This window comes from Peromyscus eremicus, chromosome 10 (genome assembly GCF_949786415.1).
Source record: "Peromyscus eremicus chromosome 10, PerEre_H2_v1, whole genome shotgun sequence".
Lineage (NCBI taxonomy): Eukaryota > Metazoa > Chordata > Mammalia > Rodentia > Cricetidae > Peromyscus > Peromyscus eremicus.
The window spans coordinates 69492652-69512897 of NC_081426.1; positions in this window are offsets into that span (position 1 = coordinate 69492652).

Sequence of the window (20246 nt, forward strand, 5' to 3'; positions counted from 1 at the left end):
TTGCTCTCATTTCTGCCAATAAAATTCCAAGCCAGGGAACAGTGACTTCAACACAGTCTGAAGATGGGACTGAGCCCCAGATATGAGCTGACTCTGCTTCTACCAGCTGTAAGATTTGGGCAAGACCTTCAAAGTTCTCTGCTGTAAATTGTCTGGTTGACTTTGCACATTACTGTCAAGAGCAGATGCCAATGTCAGAGAAAGATGGAGCGCGTGCTCTGTGGCTGGGGCATCGGAACAGGCTTCGGGTATGTTCAGGAACCCCCTGAAGGCAGTATTTGCATTTGTTCAGTTTTGCACATTCTCGATAGGTCCCCAAAGGGTGGACATCAGACCCTCTAAAGGTTCGTGATGACACGGCTCCAGAGCAGTGATATTGATGGGAGGGTTGAAATTCTTTGCTATGGCTACTTGTGCTAGGTCTAAATAATAATAGTATTTTCTGCAAATACAGAAACCAAGGTCTACAAATAGAGTTCCAGTGAGCAGGAGGACCACCAGAAGGACTTAAGATAGTGTGGACCCGTTACCAGAGCTCTGACTCAGCAGGTCTAAAGTTAACTTTGAACCCAATGCCATGATGTTCCCGGTGCTGCTGGCTGGGGATCTTATCTTTGAGAGTCACTGGTGTGTTCGCAGTCCCTGCATATGCTCTGTGAGCAGCTAGGAAGTAGGTCGTTGGGTCTCAGGAAGTGGGTGAGAGTCCTGAATTGTAGCCATTTCTAGCCCAGATTTCTCTGTTGTTTGGAAAAATGTTTCTTTGCATTTTGAGGGACTGTCTTCATGACAAAATACTGCTGCTGTGGCTTCTAAGTGTCCCCAAAGGGACACTTATGCTGTTGATTGAAATGTCATGGAATATATAGGGGGTGGGAACGGAGGGGTTAGCAGAAGGAATTAGGTCACTGGGGTGTTCTGAAGGGGATACTGGGAGGAATGTCTCTTGGTGTATCTCTTTCATTTGCCTTCCTGGCCACTATGAACTGAACAGGGCTCTTCATCTATGAGCTCTGCTAGCACTCCACTGTACTGCCACGGGCCCAAGGCAACCACGGCCTGAAATCTCTAAAATCGTGAGCCAAACTGTACATTCCCTCCTTTGTGTTGACCCATCTCGGGTATTTTATCAGAGTCACAGAGGACTGACAATGTGTCCAAAGACCAGTTAACTCACACAGCACTGGTTGATTTTATTGTGGTTTTGGAGGTTAGACATCTAGGAGCAAGATGCTAAGAAATTTGGATTTCTGTCTTGCAGATTCCACTTTCCTGCTGTGTTTTTCACATTGCCCTTTCCTCTCGCTGAGTGTCTATGGAGAGTGGGGAGAAATAGATAGAGAGGTAAGTGTGTGTGTGTGTGTGTGTGTGTGTGTGTGTGTGTGTGTGTGATAGACATACACACATACACACAAAAAAGGGGGAAAGAGGTAGGGGGAGAGAGAGAGAGAGAGAGAGAGAGAGAGAGAGAGAGAGAGAGAGAGAGAGAGAGACTTACCAGGATTGAATATCATTTTTTTTTCTAATGTAGCATGCTGCCGCTCAACAGCTCGTAACTCGTCTTTTGGGGAGGTCAAATGGTGTAATATTCCATCTGACAATATGCTTGCCAGTTCCCTTCTAATCTCAAAGGACAGCAGAGCTTTGCTGTCTTATGCCCAGCGCCTGGCAGAAGGCTGCCATTTGGACTGAATGAGCTCTTTAATTGAGGATGTCATGGGGTTCCTTTTAAAGCCTTTCCAGGAATTTTAAAATATGTTTTCTTTTGCAAAAAGCAGGAAAGGGCCTTTTGGAAATGAGTACTTCTTGAAGATGTTTACATCGGTGGTGAGCAGGGAGTGAGGGATTGAAATAAGTACCATTTGTGGTTTGGCTTCTGGCGGTTTCCTTTTTCTTTCTCCCCAGTTAGCTGTGGAGCACGGTCTGCAGCTGCCTGTCATGCTCTTTCCTTAGGAGAGTGACACATTTGCCTTTTGCATGACCATCTTAGGTGACTGACGCCAGCACGCTGGTGACTGGCATAGAAGGATAAGTGTCAGCCCAACAGAGTTCAGAATGAGAGAGATTTGGGTAACACCCGTCACTGTAAAGGAGGAGAAGGACACGTTTAAAACACAGCAGCAACTGTGTTTTCTGTGATAGATTAAGTTAAAGTTGGATAATTTCGTTTGCCCCTCACAAACGTCATTTTTCAAAATCTCCCTTCTTGCCGTTTTAATTTTCTCTGTCCTGCCCTCCTCCTCATTTTCTGTCTGCCCTTAATCCTTTAATACATTCTTCTTATCTCCGCTTGACTGTTCAGAATACTTAATATTTGGAGAAGTTCTTTTTCAATTAGGTCTGGTACCTGTCAAGGAGCAGTAAATAAGCACAGCATTATAGATTAGATTTAGAAAAGGCTATTTAAGTCACATCAGTGAGAGCCATATTAATATTTGAGATGCCAAGGGGCTTCACCGCCTGGGAACTCAACGAGAGTAAAATGTCTTAATCCTTGAAAAGTGGAAGGAGGAGGAGGACGTTTTCATTTTCACGTGAGCATAGCTTGTTCCTCCAAGGGCACACAGAGCAGAACTCAGCACAGCTTGGAAGAGCTGCAGACGCTTGCCGTCTGGGGGCGTGCTGCCCATTCGCCTGCACAGAGTCATTTTCACGGGCCTCCAACAACTCTCTCTTTTAAAATCAGCTGGGATCATCTCCCAAACAGTTGCAAGTTGTTTTTTTTTAAAGTCAGTGCTACAGTGTTAAACATGGCGAGTAACTATAAATCCCCCAAGAAATAGCCTGTTGGTGAATCTGCTATTTATGCAGTGGTTTTGGTTCCAAGCATCCCCGTTTCTCAACGCCTTTGAATATTTTTGGTTTACAAAATACTTCCACTTGTTTTTTTTTTTTTTTTTAAGGTTAGAAGTGTCTACATTTTTATAGCTCCTCCTTAGGTATCTTGTGTGCATTACTGTCTCCATAAAAGCTGGTGATTTGGTGACTGTGGCGTACTTTATGAGCTGTCCTGGGATATACTACATATTATGGGAAGGCAAGGAGGGAGAAGATGCCAAACAAATCATAAAGTTTTCCATTTTCCAAGATGATTTTAAATCTGCTTCTCTCTCTCTCTCTCTTTAAAACATTTACATATACATATTTGGCAAAGTAAAATGTTTGCATTGTTTTTTTTTTCCCCATACTGGGTGCAATTGAGAGCCATGATCTCATCTAAATGTAGATTTGCTGGGTTGTTCTTTAAAACAAGCACAGTAAAGAGAGGACTTGTAGGCTCCTTCCTGGCTATTCTGATGTATCCGTAGGCCCAGATCTAACATGGGCACCCATGTATAACACAACAGGGTGAGGTGGCTGGTACTTCTTGAATTGTCTATGTGTATTTTAGGTTATAAGATGATCTAAGGTAGTTTAGTTAAAGCAATGCAAATATGGTTGAATCTGATAACTTTTGAGAAAATTGGGTGAAAGCTGAAGGAATGTTGAATTCAACCTCAACTTAAACTGTGCACAAGTGGTCACCATAACCAAAGTGGACAGGGGGAGGTTAGATTGGGGTCTCATACTTAAATTAAATGTTGGCAAAATGGTTAAAGGACTCACTTATGAGAGTCTTTACCATTTTTGTCATAAAAGCCTTAAATTACAGTAGAAAAGAGAACAAAGGACATGAATATGTAATTTATTAAGGCATAAAATTAATGGGTATTAATGGAAAAAAAAGTAAATTTCATTAGTTACCATAGAAATACAAGTTAAAATCAAACACCGTTCCTCTTTATCATAGTACAAGGATTAACAAATATAGTATTTAATATTTAACAATTCATTTTGTACAAATTATTGTGCAAATTCGTGTAGGATGGCTCTGGAATAATAAAATCTAAGAAAGCTCCTTGGAATGTATAGATTTCAGAATGTGAGTGATGAAATCAATCATACTCTGGGTGATACGGTGTGGGGAAGGAGACCAGAGACTGGATGTAGGTATTCCTGTCAATATTATCAACCTTTCTACTTTTGGATTGATATTAAACAGCCTGATAGTGTCTTAAAGCTTCTAGGCTTCTGGTTCCTCTTCTACAAGATGAGGATATCACTCAGCTTGTATTTCTCAAGAGGATGCAGTGTGTGATGGTTAATTCCAACTGTCAGTCCTAGAGAACTAGGAAACACCTAGGGCATGAATGACACGTATCTTTGGGTATGTATGAAGACCTTTCTAGAGAGGATTAATTGAGGAGATAAGATGTATCCCGATGGTGAGTGACAACTTCTCATGGGCTGGGGTCCTGGGCTAAATAAAAAGGGAAAAGGAGAAAGTGAGCTGGACACTGGCATCTATCTTTTTCTGATTCCTGGGGAACTGAGACATGAGGAGTCCCAGCCATGTACTCCCATTGCTGTGAATGCTGCTGTACCTTCCTTACCATGATGGATACCACCCTCTCTAACCAGAAGCCCAAATAAATCCTTCTTCCCCTCAGCTGCTTTTTGTCAGGTATTTGGGTCACAGTGATGAGAACAGCTAAATAAAAATGCTTCTAGAGAAAAATAGCTGCTTAATATAGCTGATTGTGTAGAAGTAGAGAATAGAATAATGTTTACCAGAGTCTAAAGAATGTGAGGATAGGATATGGAGAATACAGGAGAGCATTCAGGTAGGAAGAATAATTTCCTATGTCCTACTGCATAGTAGTGCAACAGTGGTTAGCAACAATTGATTTTATGTTTCAGAATAACTGATAGAATTCTACATGCTTTTAACACAAAAGAAAAAGCACAGCTTTCTGGGTGATGGGCATGCCTGCTACTCTGATCTGATTATGGTACATTGCATGCATGTGCGGAAATGTCACGCTGTATCCCACAAATATGTATAACTACTGCTCAGTTAAGAGCTTAAAAATAAAAAAAATGCAAGAAGTAGCTTTTGATAAATAACAACTATTATATTGTAGGAGACTACTTTCTATAACTTCAAACACAAAATTTTAAAATGTGCCTAGCGTAGTGTTAAAGGTTTACCCACCCAGAGCATATGTTCCAGATATGAACGTTGGCTGGGAGCCAGCCCACTTTTACACCAGTTGTTGGGTGCTATGGGACATTCAACAGTGTGACTTTGGGTGTCACTAATTTCTCAATAACGGGAGACTTTTCTCTTCAGATAAAAGACACAATTAAAACCATTTCTTTTTCACCAAAAAAATCTATACTGAATTTTGCAACATGGAGCATAAAATCTGTGCAGAACAGAGTGAGGAACACTGAGCAGGAAGCAAGAAGAGGCATTAGGCAAAGAAGAAAAGCAGATGTGTTCCTGGGTTACACACCTGTCCCTCTGTGCAGAGTACATGCAGAAGGGGAACACCTCCATTACGAGGATGTGCTGGCCAAGAATCAGGAACTGTGTTCTGTAGATAAAGAAATGCACAGACAAAACTGCTCGACTTAGAAGGTCCAGCATCCGTTGAAGACAGAAACATCTCACAATGGAGACAGAGAAACAGGAAAGTTCCAGCGTCACCAAACAACCAACCCAAGAAGCTCTCAGAAGAGCTTGGGGCACAGAAAAAGAAGGCTCATGTAAAACCAGACAAGGAACTGATGACCTCAGCCGGGAAGAGGTTTCTCCAACTGTATAGTGAGGATCATTCAAAATCGACATGAGAGTAATGTTGCCAGATGCTCACAGAATTTGGTAAAAGTGTAGCCCCATGTTCGCTAAGTGAATAGTATCCCATTTGAAAAGCATCAAGGCTATAGGTACCCCCCTTTCTAAATATGGTCTCTCCCTCCGGGATGCTTTACAGAATGGCACTGGGTTCCCGGAACTGTCTAGCATCATTTTTCAATCATGTGTCTCCAGCACTCTTCCACCTGCACATACTTGTAGCCGCCGACCCGGGGACAAAACTCTCATAGATGACATGAAAATGCTAGTGTCACTTGGAGAGTTACATGTGGTGGTACTGTATTCCCCAAAATATTGTGCACCCTAATAAACTTATCTGGGGTCAGAGACAGAACAGCCACTAGCTACAAAGGCTAGAAAATGGTGGCACTCACACCTTTAATCCTAGCATTCCAGAGGTACAAATCCCTCTGGATCTCTGTGAGCTCAAGGCCACATTGGAAACAGCCAGGCATGGTGACTCACGCCTTTAATCCCAAGAAGAGAGCCTTTAATTCCAGGGAGTGATGGCAGAAAGGAAAGATATATAAGGCATGAAGACCAGGAACTAGAAGCATTTGGCTGGTTAAGCATTTGGCTGGTTAAGCATTCAGGCTTTCGAATAGCAGTTCAGCTGAGAACCATTCAGGATGAGGACTCAGAGGCCTCCAGTCTGAGGAAACAAGACCAGCTGAAGATGTTGGCCAGGTGAGGTAGCTGTGGCTTGTTCTGGTTCTCTGATCTTCCAGTTCACCTCAATACCTGGCTCAGGTTTGATTTTATTAATAAGAACTTTTAAGATTCCTGCTACAGTTACATCTTTGTATACTCCCCAGACACTGGTATTATTAGGACATCATGCCAGGGATGGGTCCTGTCAAAGCTTGGACAAAGAGTTTTTTCCTCCTTGTCTTTTCCATGTCTGAATTGGTTCATTTGTGGCTACCTTCATCATCTTTGTGGGGCCCAAAACTTATCCGAGGGACCTTCTGTGGGTGACAACTCCACTCTGTACAATATATCTTTCTTCTCCTTCATTTCTCATCCCCAAATGGGCCAATAGAGGAGCAAAGACATGGCATGTCAGAGAGAGTGTGGTTCACAGGCCAGCTGCTACTATTACGGGGTTTAATCTGCTGAATTAACCCTTAGGAAGGGTCTCATTCTCTATACAGCATAAGAAGTAATTGCTCTTGGGTCACTGTCGTCACTGTCTTTATAAAATTTCCAAGATAAGAACTTGCATTGTAACAGAGAAAATGAAATAAATCCCAACTGGCTATGAACATTCTGCTTCCCAGAGCAGTCTACCAGTTAAGCAGGCCCCTATCCCTTCCTGAGGGGGCTGATAAGATGTGCTCCCAGCTGGGCTTCTAAACAGGTTATACACAGTGAGGCTCTGTTTTTATCAGCCCACAATTTTTCGTGGATAACAGCAAGCAATTTCTCATCTCCTCCCTCCTTTGATGTATGATCTCTCAAATATTCATAAATGTTTTCCTTGACTTTTTTTGTTGTTGTGAACATGGGGTATTTATAAATACTTCAGTCCTTCAATCACACCAGTTTTTAAAATTCTGGGTTCTTGCCAAATGCATGACAAATGGAGCACTCTAGAGCATGGCTCTCAGAGTGAAATAAGAAGGTAAAAACATCTTCGGGAAGGCCTTGGGATATGCAGATGGAGGCTTTGATGGCATTGTTATCGTTGAACTTAACCTTGGGTTATTTCTCTCATTCTGTACTCCAGTTTTGTTTTTTTTTTGTGTCTGTGTGCAAATGTGTGCAAATGTGTATGTGTGTAGAGACCAGAGGTACATTAAGTTTCTTTTTTACTCTCCCACAATTTAGCTGAGGCAGGATCTTTCACTGAACCTACACAGCTCATTTATTTGGCTAGATTGGCAGCCCAAGCCATAGTGAACCTGTCTGCCCTCTCAGCACTGGGATTATAGTATGCAACAATACTCTGTCAATCTTTTTACACATTGTTGGGGATCTGAACTCAGATACTGCAAGCACTTTATGGACCAGGCCATCTGCCTTGCCTCCTTTTTGGGAATTAAGTTTAGGAATCAATCTGTTCTGTTGAAGAGGTCTCTGATTTCAGGTCCCTTATCTATAAAGTGTTTACTTTTTTTCTTAATGCCACACGTAAATATTTGATCACCAAGAAGGAACTTGCTACTGCTATTGTGCTTTGGAGTCACAGAAACCTAGCTTTATTACTTTTGCTGCTCACTAGCCACGTGACCTACTGCCTGGTCAGCAGGCCTTTCCCGTGAAAGGCCACGTAGTAAATATTATAGGCATCAAGGGCCACTTAGCAACCATCCAACTCTGCCACCACAGTGTGAAAGCAGTTACAGCCTATATGTCAACAAGCAGACCTGACTATGTTCTGGTAAAAATCTATGTCTTAGTCTATTTGGGCTACTATAATAAAATACTATAAAAATAGATGGATTTTAAACAGAAGAAACTTATTTCTTGTTGTCCTGGAGGCTGGGAAGTCTAAAATCAAGGTGCTGGCAGATTCAGCATTCTGTGATAACATTTGTCATAGTTCATAGATGGCACCCTCTACCTGTGTCTCAAGTGGTAGAAAGTTTCTTGCTAGCTCTCTGGAGTGTCTTTTCCAAGGACATTCATCCCATTCATCAAGGCTCCATTTCTATGACCTAATCACTTACCAAATGCCTCATCTAATACTATCACGTAGGCGATTGAGTTTCAATACATGACTTTTGGGGGCATAAATATTCATATTATAATCTCTTCTCTGTAAACTGGAAATTTAAGTTTTGTTATTTTTTTTTAATGTGTCACAACATATTATTATACTTTGGACCTCTTTTTAGTTCTGTAGAAATTTTTGAGAAGGATTTTTAGTTTTCAGGTGAGAACAAAAGTTCACCAGTCCTCTGTTGGGATGCCACTCCGTCTCCCTAGCTCTCATTTCTTTTCTGTGAATTGGGTTGGTGTGTGGTTCAATAAGACAGTGTTTGACATACATCGAGTATTCAGGAAATTGCTGTTGCTCCAGCATTGTTCGTCTTAGCATTAAAAAGTGGAGATCCATATGCTGTAACAGTCTATATTTTTAGTTTAATATGATTGTAGTTAAGAAAATCAGTTCAGTTTCTTTTTTTGAGCTTGTCCTATCCATAGCAGTTGAATGAAATTCAATTTAAAAATATCACTTTTAAGCATTTCATTTCTTCTACAGAAAACAATTTATCTTGTATTTCTCTTGAATATTTTTTAGGTTGTATGTGTGTGATATGCACATATTATGTACATGATGTATATACTTTAATACAGGTATGTGTGTGTGCATGTGAGCACAAGTGCCCATATGTGTGAGGAGACCAGAGGTTGATATTGAGTCTTTTTTCCCAATTGCTCTTCACCTCTTTTGTTTGAGACAGATGCCTCAGTAAATTGGAAGCTCATCCACTTACTTAGAATGCCTAACTGATAAGTTTCAGGGATCTGTGTGGCCCCCAGCCTTACTTCCCTGGTCCCCCAGTATGCCTGGGAATCTGAATTCAGGTACTCATGCTTGCACAGTAAGTACTTTGTAGGGGAGCTTTTAAATCCTTGGACTTTCCTAAGAGATAGAAACACATTTGTTACTTGTGGTGGGCCCACACCTAAGTTCATGTTAATGAGGTTACTGTGGGCCCCTATTCTCATTGGTGGTTGAGGTTGGGTGCTTGGCTATTCCAGAAAGACCAACTTTGCGACTGAGGATTGGGGCTCTGGGCCATGTTATATCATGACAGTTATCTGAATGTGAAGGGAGGGAAAGTCTGGAGGGTAAAAACAAGCTGGAGGTCAGTGGTTCTGGGGCTGAGAATAAGCATGGGTGCACAGGAGAGATGCATTCTGAGGTGTTCTGTGTGTGGAACCTCCAGAACTTGCCCTGTCACTCTTTGATTTGGCTGATTATGACTTAAGTCTTTTGTAATAGAAGTATGATTTGAAGTGTGATGGTTAAATTTAGCTGTTTGTTGGAATGCCTAGAGAGCTGGTCAAGCATTTTTGGGCATGCCTGTAAGGGTGTTTCCAGGGAAAACTGGCATATGAATCAGTAGATTGAATGAGGAAGCTCCACTCTATGCGAGTGGGCGATGTCTTATCAGTGGGGAAATGGGGTGGAGTTGGGGAAGTAGATTTTTTAAAAAGGCAGAGCAAAGAGGAAAAGCAATTTCTTTTCCCTCAGAGATCTGGTATACTTTCTTATCCTTGGATATCAGAACTCTAGCATTTCTGGTCTTTGCACTCCTGAACTTACAAAAATAGTTCTAATTTTCTCAGGCTTTTTGCCTCAGACTGAGACTTACACCCATTGCCTTCCTTGTGTGGAGGCTTCCAGGTTTGAAGTGAGCTGTTTACTGATGCACAGGTCTCTACATGGTGGACTACAGGATTTCTCAACTGCTACAACTGTGTGAACTAACTTCTCTTATGTCATTTAGTCTATTTATCATCTATCTATCTATCTATCTATCTATCTATCTATCTATCTATCTATCTATCTATCATCTATGTATATATGTATCTATCATATATCTCTGTATCTATGTATTTATCATCATCATCATCATCATCATCATCATCATCTATCTACCTATCTATATAGTCTACATATCATCTACAAATAACCACTCTACTGGTTCTGTCTTCTGGAGGACTCTGACTAGTAAACCAACAATTGCACTTTCCCAAGTTCTCTGAGTTAGTCTAGCAAGCTATTGAACCTGGGAGAGTAGTGGGAACCCTTGGCTTTATAGCTAGTTGGTCCAGAAGTGTGGGTAGCCTGGCAACCTTAGAGCTCATGTTGGCATCTGAAATGAGGGCGTTCTTGGGGAGGACTTCACTACATTGTTCACCTGCAGTAATTTCTATTGGTTAGTATCAGAAATGCCTTGCACCACATCATCAAATCAAAGAACTCTACATGTTAGTCCTATCAGTTAGCATAGAAGTGACCCTTTGAAGCTGGTACTTTAAAAATACAGAGCAATGAAGACACTATGAACTTCAGATACAGGGCCCAGAGGCGTCCTCCCTGAGAACTAGCTTTCATGGTACCAGAAGGCACCTTGCAAGCTTCCCAAGGGGGGAAACAGCCAACAGTCCTAACCATAAGTGATATCTATGAACCACAGCAACAACCAATGTGGTACAGTAACCCTAAGGATGCAGCAGTGACATGCGTACCTTGGTGGTAACTAATAACTCTCTTATCGGACTTCAGACCTGTTCAACAAGAGAAAAATCACCCCTAGTATTGGAAACTACCCAGGGCTAGTGAAGGCATGGATCCTGGAAGAAAACCTATGAGCACCACATCACTAAACCAGCATAATCCCTAAGTACATTGTAAATATTTATCAATACACCACATTCCTCACCCATCATCAAGAAAACTTCTCGTTGCAATAGATGGAGACTGTTACAGAAAACTGTAACCAATAGAAATACAGAATTGTGGAGCCCAGTCCCAAGGGCTACATCTATAATACAGCTCCTGTACTTAAAGCTCAGGGATCATTGCAGAAGAGGAGGTGGAAAAATTACAAGAGCCAGAGGATCAGAGTGTTTGCTGGGAGACTAAGTCCCCAGAAATGTCAGAAGCTACACCCATGAAGTCTCACCAACACGGCTGCCTAAACATGAGGTGAACAAGTACAACGCCAATTGACATGCTCATGTGAATGGGAGAAAGTTCATTAGTCCTTAACCCTAGACAAAGAGCTATAGGCAACTAAGGAATGCCAAGAGCAAGAGAAATTTTCTTCCCCAGGGAAGAGTGTATCAATCGGTTATCCAACATCAAATGGTTAGCCTTGAAAGCATGCATACATACAAGTAACATTATACAGACTGAGGAAGTTGTACTTATGTATGTAGAAATATCTGTGTACATATAAATAAATACACAAATGTATCTATATATCTCTATATATCAATAATTCAAGAAAAAGAAGCTATGAATTTGAATTTGAAAGAGAGCAAGGGGGTACATTGAAGGTTTTGGAGTGAGGAAAGGGAAGGGACAAACAATGTAAGTATATTATAATATCAAAAATAAAAATTATTGAATAGAAAATTGTACAGCAACCAGACTGATGATTCAAGACTGATTCACTTTAAGGAGAGATCCCTGTTCTGAGGAAAAGAATTGTCAAGGACTCCAATAGTGAGGACATATACTTCACATTGTCCTACAAAGAAGTAACTGAAGACCCACTCATCCAACACGATGAGGGTTGTCAGATTAAACAAATGAGAACCCAAGGTTTCCAATTCCCTTTGAATTTTCAATCAACATAAATCATTGTATAGTATAAATGTCTTCCAACTATTGCATCTCCTGACTCCCAAAGAAGGGGAATGTTTCTGCTTCATACCCTTGTTTCAGCCTTGGAAGAGAGAAGTGCTCAGCCTTTTGCCTAGCCCCACCGTTAGCGCCATACTGAGTCAAGGGCGGTGTTGGCGAGAACTATGTTCTGTTTGTGAGTGGTGGCTTTGTACTTTGACAGCATGAGGATAGGCACACCCTGCCTCTTGAGCTCAGTTGCCACTGACCCTGTTCAATTTCCCTTTGTACTTCATCTGCTGTTGGCAAGTTGACCAGCGGCCTGACTTAGTGGGTAGGACAGGTGTGTCCCCTTAGGGGTGTCATTTAGGCTTCCTTTCCCTTTCCAAACCACTCCAGTTCATCTTTTACCACATTGAATGTCCGTGACATAAGTCATGTATGGAAAGACTTGCAGGTTTTTTAGGGGTATTTTTGAGAGGGTCTCTCTGTGTAGTTCAGACTGGCTCCGAGTTTGCAAACCTCTTGTCTAGGCCTCCCCAGTGTTGGGTACAAGTACGCACCATCATGCTCCAGCATCCCCACACCTGGCTGAAAGACAGTTTTGTGCCTGATTAGACCTTGTATACATTCACCCTTTGGCAAAATTCCCAAGAGGAGAGTGTCAAGATGGGATTTAGGTAGGAAGTCAGCTTCTGTCCTTTGATTCATGTTTACAAACCCAATTCTGAATCTGTATAGTAACATACTTTGCCCGTGTCTATGCTGAGTTACATCTCTATGGTCTGGGGTCTCTGCCACAACACTTCCTCTTTTGCTTTATGAATCTAAGGGGACCGAATCTTAATTTTCCAGAACTGCAGATTTTTTCAACAGGCTTTTGCCATGAAGGGCAGAGACATGCCTTCTTTAAAAAAAGAAAAGCACACCTTTAATTGTTCTAGTTTGGGAGATGAAGAATAAACTATAAATAATTTTCACACGGGTGTGTGCATGGGTAATTATTTCCCTATAAAGAGTAATCGTCAGCAAGGTGTTCCTAGTGGGATGCACAGCAGTGTGCTGGCAATATTGATCGAGGGCTTGGAAGCTTGTTATCCAAGGAGGGATTAAAAAGAAGAAACTCACAGCTCATTTGTTCTCAGTGCGAGCCCTTGCTGGCTTCCATCTGCTTGGGTACAGTTCAAGAAATCAAGGTAGAGACTGTGATCAATGGGGCTCGTGGTGATTGGATCCCCATTCCTTAACTGTGCCCCTCTCTTGCTCAGCTGGGGCCAGTGACAGCTGAAATGAGTTGAAGTCCTCACGGGCAGGAGCCCATATAGGTTCCTTTCAGGCAGGGAAGTCTTAGGAGACGGCCACCTGTGGTAGGACAGATGTCCCTTATTCTGTAGCAATCCACATCTGCTACATTTCACAGCCCCCTGGCAAAGTCATTAGCACTGATGCTGGTTAATGTCATGGTGTAGATCAAGAGCAAAGGGATAAAGTGAAGGCCACATCGACCGGGGGACAGGTCTAGCTTCTTCTTTTCCGACCTTCTTACCCCAGCTCCTTCCTCCGCATTCTGTGCTATTGCTCCAGCTGGGGGCTCTGGAATCACTTCCTAGTTCTTTCTCCTTATTTCCTATGGCCAGTTAGCCATCTCAGCCTGACATTTTACCCCAGTAGACTTATTTTCAGAAGAGATCCTCTCTTCCAGGATCAAGGTCTTCCCCAGGTTATACTCTGTCACCAATTCAATAAAAACACAGACTCCAGAGTGACATTTTTAGAGTGATGATTCTCACACTGCTGCCTATCTGAGCTACCAGGAACTTTTTAAAAAATTCTTCTCTCATAAATACATCTCAACCATAGTAATTTCCCCTCCCTCCACTCCTTCCAGTCCCCCTACCCATCACATCCCCACTCTCCCAGATTCACTCCTTCTCCATTCCCCTTCAGAAAAGAGCAGGCCTCAACCAAATACAGCATAACAAGATACAATAAGACTAGGTACAAACCCTCATATCAGGTCAGGACAAGGCCACCCAGTAGGAGGAAAAGGGTCCCAAGAGCAGGTAAAAAACAGTACCTATCAAGGGTGTTTAAAACCTGTGTTATCTGAATCATACATATCTCGTGTTAGTTAAACCAGGATCTCTTGGGGTTGGACTCAGGCATTGGCATTTTTGTAACTCTCCAGATGAATCCAATGTCCTGCTGTGTCTGAAATCACCGTCTTAAATCACTTATTTAATTTTATTTCTTTTGAGCAAAAACTTATTGGTGCCTTATGATCATATATAGAATTGAAACCCAATCTCTTTAACTTGGATGGACATCCTTTATGATGTGACCCTCATCAATATGCTTTTCTATTTTTTTTGTGTGTGTTGTGTACGTGTGTGTGTGTGTGTGTGTGTGTGTGTGCGTGTGTGTGTGTGTGTGTGTGTGTGTTTATAAATGCTTGCATGTATGTGATAAAATGTATGGATGTGGGTGCAGGTGCATGTATGTGTGCATGCATACGGAGGATGGAAATTGATGTCTAGAATTATTCTTGACTAATTTTCTACCTTGTTCATCAGACAGGGTCTCTCAGTCAAATCCAGAAGTTGATGGTATTGCTGCTAATCTAGCTAGCCAGCCCACTTTGACCATTTTGTGTCCTCCTTCTGAGGCTAAAATCACAGGTGGGTTGGCATTCAGCCCATTTGACCTTTACATGAGTTCAAGGGATCTAAACTTTGGTCCTCGTGTTTTTCAGGCAAGCACTTTGCCATACTGAGCCATCTCCCCAGCCCTCATCAATATCTTTAGCCCTGTGTCTGCATGGTTCTATTTCTAGTTCTCTTGTCTTGGGTTACTTGCCCTTTCTTCTCTATGCCATGCTCTTTCTTGCCTCAGTGATTTTTCTCCCTGTATTATTGATCCAGACCATATCCACACTGTCTGTTTGCTGTGTGCCAGACATCCCCCTAAGGTGACTGAAAGGCTCAGACATTAGCCAGTGCCTAACAATTCTATTTGCTTCTGGACTAATCCTAGAGTTAACATAGATCCCACAGGTTAAAACACAGCCCCACAGGACTGCCTTGACTTCACATGCCCATCACAACTTGCAAGAAGCACCTTGACCTCTGATTGTCTGTAAAATAGAAAGGTTATATATCTGTCTGTCAACCATCTTCTGTTTCTCTGGAGAATACTGACTAGTGAACAAATGTTAAGGAAGTGTTCCAAAATAAGATTTGGTTATCCCAAGATCCTTGAAGTAACTAGCTTCAGGCAAAGGCGTCTAGTTAGTAATCTGTCTGCATTTACCCACCTTTGAAAGTATGCCAAGGTCACAACCATGAAAAGAAAGATGCCTAGCTGGTTGATGCTGTCCTTAATTTCAGACTCCCCATTCATCATATCTACCATGCCTCTCTAGCAGGACCCATTCAAGGAGCCGTGCCCTCCTTGGTTTAGAAGATATGAATAACATAGGAGTTAGAGCTGCTTCTCACCCGCCCCCCACTCTCGTCTTGTTCTAGCAACTCTTTTTCCCACCGCACATCCATTTTCTGCTGCAGGCTCTGAACAGAGCATCTTATTTCTTTCTTAAGTTATTACAGCATTTAGGGAAGCAAATGAATCTTTTTCTTTTTTATCACTAAATTTCTGCAGCTCCTGCTTAACGGCGCAGGATGCTTCATCTTGCCCATGGCATCATTTCTAGCAGAACACTGTGTCTCTCCTTTGTCCAAAGTCAAACTGTAAATCCAGTTACTTTATAACAATATTGAATGAAATGAAAATCTCTGAAGTTTCTCCTCTGTCTCAACATTTGGTTGAGAAAAATGGAGTTGCCATTGTTTGAGCTGATGAAGATTAAGTGGACTGCCTCTGAATTTAATTGAGTCTCTGTTTGAATAATATCCATGGTGGGTCCTACTGCAATGTTTGGTGATTAATGGTGAGAACGAACAACAGTAACATCTGGGCCCGAAGCTGTTCTTGGCTTAGAAGGTGTTCATTCCTTTGAGAAAAAGGATTCTCTGCATCATTGTCCAAATAATCATTAGCAGACAGATCAGCTGAGACGTTTTAATTAAAATTTCAAAATGTGGGGGAAAGAAAAGTTTCTTAACACTTTTCAATATCCAAGTTGAAGCAAAAAATCCCGTTATTAAAAAGGAAAATGGTTTTCTATTTTCTCAGAGGAAGCAAGGGAGGAGAGGATTAGGAAATAATGTTTGCTCACAGATGGAAGCACACAGAGGAAAACTTGGGCATCGGGACCTGCCCAGCCAGTTGCTCTAGCCATAATTACAAGTGATAGTTAAGAGAACTTGGAGGAATTATAGAAATGTGAACATGACTTTAGCCTGCTGTCGACCATGTAAAACTTTTTATGAGCTAAATATAATAAATAGCGGTAGTAACAAATACAAGCGTGACGGTCCGTTTCCACTGCCAGCTTGTCTGGATTCAGAGTGACCTTGGAGGCACACCTTTGGGCATGTGTGAGAGTGTTTCTAGAGATGTTTAACTGAGGCAGGAAGATCTACCCTGAATTCGGTGACACCATTCCCTGGGCTGAGATCTTAAACTGTACAAAGGAAAAAAAAAGGGGGGGGGGAGTAGAGGAGCCTCAGAATTCATCTCCTCTGCTTCCTGGCTGTGGATGCGCAATGTGACCACCCCAGAGCCCTGCCTTCCCCACAACATGAACTGTAACCCCTCACACCATAAACCCAAACTCAACTTTTCTTATGTTGTTTTTGACACAGTCATGATCACAGTGTAATGAGTACTGAGATGATAAAGCAAGAGTCTTTGGGAAGGTTTTCTTGTTGAAAGTTACACTGGAACTGTTGCAAAATATTTAGGAAAATAAAAGGCTTCTATGTCTGCTCTTGTTATATCAGGAGTTACAAGGTGGATGTGAGAGACAGACAGTCAAACACATGAACAAATTACTTGGAAAAGTATATCTGCACTGAAGATCTTTTAGTCTAATACTCAGATAAAAATACAAGGACTATATTTAAGAGATCTGTTTAGAAGGGATTTTATTCTGAGGACAGGTTACACTTGCTAACATCATAGACCAAGAAACACAAGGACAGTAGGGCATACAAATATTGTATTTATTTGAAAGGCACTTCCAAATTTAGAAGTTTATTTTATAACATAAGGAGATATCCTTGGTCATAAAAGTAGATACTACATAAAAATGAGCTATTCGGTGAGGCAAACATTTTTTTTTTATATCCAGGGCAATATTTATTATAATTCTTGTTATGACCAACAAGCTTACTGTGCTGTGTCATTACTGCATTAGTAAGCATTCTATCATGCTAACAAATTACCTGAGATACTCAATTTAAAAAGATGATAAGCATTTTTTTTTTAAATGTCACAGTTTAGGAGGTTTTAGTCCAAGGTGACTTAGCCTTTTATTTTGGGGCTTGTAGTGAGGCAGCAGATCAACTATGTGAATTAAGGCAGACACAGAAAGCATCATTTCATTTGTGTATGAAATCTAAGAGAGTGGAACTCTGTGAAGTGGGTGGCTGCCTGGGGGAGGGACCCAGAGAAGCACGAGAAGATGTTGGCCAAAACTACAAAGACTCTGTTAGGCCAGATAAATCCTAGAGAGCTCTTATCCTTGTGGGGACCACAGTTAACAGCAATATGCTTTGAAAACTGCTAAGGGGATCGATTTTAGGAGTTCTCACCATGGGCATAACGTAAGGTGATGATGATGTTAATTTGCTTGACTTGGTCATTTTGCAATGGACACATATACTGAAGCATCTCACTGAATACTGCAAATATATGCACTTCAGTTTATCAATTAGGAGTCAATAAAGCTGGAGATATTTATGTCTGCTGGGCTCTCATTTTCTTAATAGGAGAAGGTTGGGCTGTAGGAGGTAAGGAGATTTTCAGTTTTCTGTCTCTGTCTTTAATGATGTTTGGCAGTGTTAACTCTTCTTATTTCTCTTCTTTATTAATTTTTCTTTGTTATTCTCCATTTTTCCAATGTGTGGATATTATATTCATTTTTGGATCCTTGTGGCTCTTGGTAGTAATGTACAGAAAATAGAAGTAAATAACAACAAATCAACTCAAAAGAGTTAGATCTGAAGAAAAGTCTTCTTGAGTAGCTTAAGTTGGTTATATTTATTATTGTTCTAGAAATTTCTATAAGTGACACTTCAAAAAAGGTGATTCTGTTGGGAATTACAAGTGAAGCTTCTTAACTAAATTTATAAAAGTCAGATTTATAAGTGGTTTCTGAAATGAACTAGAATGCAATTGACCTTAAAGGGTAGGACATTCTAGGCCACTCACATCTTGAATCCTCCAAAGCCTTAAGTTAACAAAGAGAGCATGTTTTTCTGTAAGTATGCAAAGTGAGTGTTAATGGCTTTGTTATATGATTTTAAGGTGTTTTACATTAGCTAAATTATACTTCAATGACAAAATCTAAATGCCAGTGGAATAGCATTCTACAAATACTAAGTAGATGTTCTGAATTATAGTCAGGACAGGGAACGGATTAAAGAAAACACCATGTGCTGACAGTTCCAGGCCAGTTATGTTTACTTAGACTACCTCATTCTATTTTCTCAACAAAACTTTGAGGAAGACTTATTACCACCCGTTTATAGGTTAGGAAACCCAGGTGGGAAAGGCTTGTGATGAACACAGAACTATGATTTGCTTCTTTGAATGCCTTCCTCTAAACCACTCAGTTAAGGGAGGGAAATATGTTAAGATAGTTGAGAAATGGAACCAAGAAGGTTTTAGCAAGTGCTTGTGTTTTGGTCTACTTTCCCATTAGTCTCCAAAGACTTTCCAAGCTTTTTTACTTCTGACCTTGGCATTCTAACCTATAGATGTAGACTAATTTTGACCTGAGGAAAAGCCATGGTTTGTCCTCAAGAGTTATTTTGCTTTCTGATGATTCCCAGAGCAAATTCAGATGTGTTTCACCTTGTGTTAAATGCTTTTGGGGTGCATTTTTTACTCTATAAAGCCATAGGCCTTGTCTCAAGGTGTAAATCACATTTATTCTCCCCGCTCCCTACTCAATTTTGAATACCTATACACTTTTGAACAAGGAGACATCTGGGGCAAAAGTGGTCTTCTTCCTTGGCTTTTGCAGCTTGCTTCCTTGAACCTCTGGAGGCCAGCTTGCTTTTCTGCAGTGTGTGGGCCCTTTTCAGCCATCTTGATGTTGAGGTGACCAGGGTCTGGTTCAGATGGTCACAACAAAGATATATTTGGAATATGAGAAATGAGGACTGCTTTCTGGTCAAGGACAGAAGTAAGTAGTTCCCACTGAAATCAAGCTACAGTGTCTTATGGAGTCGCACACAAGATGCCTACAGTTTTCTGCTTAGAAATGTGCTCAAGAAGTCTCATAGTTATGAAGAAAATATTCTTGGAGAATGAGCACATTTCAGTGCTTCATCAACTGACAGTACATGTGCACAACTCTAATCAATCTAGAAATCATCTTCTCAAAGTGTTTCTCTTCAAAGATGGTCAGTAATCCCCGAGGTAGGTACACAGTTGCTTGTTAGTATAGTTGTTCTGTTAGTGTGTGGGAAAATGGAGATAAAGAAAGTCTTATCCAAGATTCTGTATCCAAATATGCAAACTGTGTCCTGTGAAAGAACTACCACCACATATCTGTGATCATGTACGAGCTAGGCTCAGTCATCTCCAAATAGCACTTCATTCCCACCCTTTTCATAGTGGTAGCTCTTGCTCTGCCATTAACTTTTGAACGATGCTAGTGAAGTACATAAAGTCTGTTCCTGCAAGACTTTGGGGTCTCTAAGGAGATAGCAATGACTTACTTGCTCTTGCTGACCCCTTCAGTCCACTAACCATTTTTAAACAAGTCCCGTGGAGAATCTTAGATTGCATTTTCCTGAATTGTGCTGATTGCAATTCCTAACAGTGTGACCTTGTACAAGTAACTCAAACCCCCTTTGGGCTCCAAATCCATTGGTAAATAAGGATAATAACAATCCTCACTGCACTGGGCTTTGTGAGATGCCATTTAGATAATTTAGAATAGTGTGTGGCACAGTTGCATTTAAGTAAGTGTTGGGTATTAGTATTGTATGCAAAGTGCTCTGTACTAGCAGATCCTCAATAGATGTGAATTTACAGATTTAATGAACAGGAAGAAGGGAAGACATATTACTGCATTCACAGTTTTTAGGAGTGTAGGCCTTGGTG